The sequence below is a fragment of the Lupinus angustifolius genome, chromosome LG01, assembly GCF_001865875.1.
Source record: "Lupinus angustifolius cultivar Tanjil chromosome LG01, LupAngTanjil_v1.0, whole genome shotgun sequence".
Taxonomy (NCBI): domain Eukaryota; kingdom Viridiplantae; phylum Streptophyta; class Magnoliopsida; order Fabales; family Fabaceae; genus Lupinus; species Lupinus angustifolius.
The window spans coordinates 12,963,959-12,967,240 of record NC_032009.1 but is presented as its reverse complement, the minus strand read 5'-3'; the positions used below and the strand labels follow the sequence as shown (position 1 = coordinate 12,967,240).

General features: G+C 36.6%; 1 long non-coding RNA gene across 1 annotated transcript; it reads left to right on the top strand.

Moving 5' to 3' along the window:
- LOC109349734 lies at nt 846-2,877 on the top strand. The gene is made up of 5 exons (XR_002108025.1): nt 846-1,088; nt 1,196-1,310; nt 1,407-1,619; nt 1,803-1,850; nt 2,151-2,877. It is a non-coding gene; the product is annotated as an uncharacterized LOC109349734 (long non-coding RNA).

The window sequence follows — 3,282 nt, the reverse complement described above, 5'->3', positions numbered from 1 at the left end:
ACACAGGAAATTGATAGGAGCAAGATTCTTCAGCAATGGTTATGAGTCAAAATATGGCAAACTTAACTCATCCCTTTATACGGCTCGGGATGTGTTTGCCCATGGCACCTCAACTTTTTCAATTGGAGGAGGTAATTTTGTTCAAGGAGCAAATGTTTTTGGCTATGGCAATGACACTTCCAAGGGTGGCTCCCCGAAAGCCCATGTTGCCGCCTATAGCACATGCGGGCAAGGATAAATTCAGTTGGACTGCACTGATGCAGATGTCCTGGAAGCTTTTGAGGCTGGTATAAGTGATGGGGTTGATGTAATTTCCTTTTCCCTGGGAAAAACTACTCCTGCAGATTTTTATGAAGATGGATTTAGCATCAGTGCCTTCCACACAGTTGCGAATGGTATAGTCGTAGTTGCTAGTGCTGGCAACTCAGGACTAGGATCTGGAACTGTAACTAATGTGGCACCATGGATGTTCAGTGTTGGTGCTATCACAATAGACAGAATTTGCTAATTATGTATCATTTGGACTAAAGAAGCACGTAATGGTATCCTCTCTTTTTAATTCCATTTAAGTTTAGTTTCGTAGTTGTCAGTTATGTCATAAGTTCTAATTTTGCACAAAAATGAGATAAACATTATAGAATGCTCACATTGATTTTCCATATTTTTCTATTTGGACTGAAGGGAGCTAGTCTCTCTATGGGTTTGCAATCTGAGAATTTTTACCCTTTGATCAGTTCTGTAGATGTGTAAGTTCAAATTTTCCAAGAGACTCATTTTAAGTTTTGTAGTTTGTTTAATTTTTGTTAGTTGGTACATTTAAGTTTTTCTGATTCTTGCAGTCAACTGTGCAAGGTTGGAAGTATTGACCCTAAGAAGGCAAAGGGAAAAATCCTATTCTGCCACCTAAGGGAGCTTGATGAATTAGTTTACGCCGGGCAGGCAGCTCTTTCTACAGGTGCAGTTGGACTAATTTTGGCGAATAATAAGCAACGCCGCCATGATATTGTTCCGTTTGCTCATTTGTTACCTACTTCACATATCAATTACACAGATGGTGAATATGTTTATTCTTACATCAAAGGCAGCAAGTAATTCATCTTTCACTTAAACCTAACCTTTCAGATTCATGAATTTTACAAAATGCTTCTCACAACTAATTAATCAGTATATATATATGTGTATGCATATATTGTAGGACACCCAAGGTATACATGACCAGAGCAAAAACTCTATTAGGAGTTAAACCAGCTCCAATAGTCAGCTTATTATCATCTAGAAGACCTAATCCCATCCAGCCAGCAATCCTCAAGGTCCTCTGCTCTTTGTTTCATCACCTACGTTTTTTCATATATCGCCTCATAATCTAAAGACGACTTTCTAATTACACTTTTTATTTTCACTTTCAGCCTGACATCATCGCACCTTGTGTGGACATTCTTTATGCATTCACAGAAGCCATAAGTCCAACTGGTTTTGCATCTGATAATCGCTGGATTCCATATAATATAGGGTCAGGAACTTCTGTATCTTGCCCTCATGTTTCTGGCATCATTGGCCTTCTCAAAACACTATTCCAAATTGGAGTCCTGCAGCTTTAAAATCTGCAATCATGACTACTGGTATATATACAGCACACAAATATGCATATCACATTGATCATGCAAAATGTTCTGCAGCTTTATGTTATTTTACACATGAGATTGCACCTCCAATAGACCTGTTAATCACGTATAAATTATTAATTAATAACATGTATCAATTAGCTATCGAATTATGAATGAATTTTTTTTGGTTTCTCACAGGTATCCTCGCATTGGAGGCAATCCTGTCCGAACCGGGAAAATCCACAGGTATGTGGGGTTAACTCTCCACGCGGTATTTTTCCATCCACAAGACTCGAACCCGAGACTTTGCTTAAGGGGAATCTAGCATGTACTACTTGAACCAATACCCGTTAGTAATTATGAATGAATTACTAATATATTGTGAATAAATTACTTTCTGGATAATCAATTGATTCATGTTAACAATTAATTTCCACATCATTAATAAGTGTATAGTATATGGTAATTACAAAATGTCATGTGTAGAACATATATTTCCCATCTTTGTGTAGCTATCCTAACTAACCAAAAATTATTCACTTTCAGCAATGACACTAGATGACAACAACCAACCGATTTTTGATCAATCTAAGGAAGAAGCAACTCCATTTGCTTATGGCGCGGGACACATTCAATCAGAACTTGCAATGGACCCCGGACTTGTTTATGATCTATGGTTGATTACTTGAACTTCCTATGTGGTCATGGTTACAACCAGACACAAATTAGGACGTTCTCTAGCAGCCTCCAAACTTGTCCAAAGTCTTGCAACATTTTAGATTTTAATTATCCTTCAATCACAGTGCCAAATCTCGGGAGACACACTGTAAAAGTTACTCGCACAGTTACAAATGTTGGATCAGCAGGTACATATCAGGCTCATGTCAAGGCACCAAATGGGGTTTCAGTTTTGGTTAAGCCAGAATATTTGACATTTAACAAAGTTGGTGAAAAGAAGAAATACAAGGTAATTTTTAAGGACATTGAGGTTGGAAACCCTGCAGCAGGCTATGTGTTTGGAGAGTTGTGGTGGTCAGATGACAAGCATAAATTTAAGAGCCCTCTTTCAGTGAAGCATAACTAGAAGAACCATAAATTCTCTTGTCAAAAACTGTAGTGTGTTTCTGTCCACAGGAAAATTTCCAAATAAGCCTTTGGATATGTAGGACTAATTACATGATAAGTAAAAAAAGGAACATAAATAACACGTAGGACTAATTCTTAGCCCTCACTTTGTTTGTCCTCTTCTATACAAAGAGAGTTTCAAACTGGGTTTATGCTTGCTGTTTCATTGCAATTATCACAATTGTGGAAAAATATGATTGATATGGCCACAATTGCAGTAACGGTGTTGTTATAGAAACTCCCAAAATCACAATATTGTGGTTGTGGAATATAATTTAAAACGTTGTATTCGAATAAGAAAACATTGACATTGAAAAAGAACGATAGAAATATTAAAGAACATTTTACATGATAATCATAACTCATAAAAGCCTATGGAGTACATAACTCACGCAATTTTGACAAATGTGAAAAATGTAACTTAGGATAGAATGTAGAAATGATTTCACACTTTTAGACTTACAATCCCTATGGTCTTTCACTGTGAATAAAACAATATGCTCAAATGTTTAAGTTTATGAAAACTTAGAATGAAATACTTGACAACAACTCT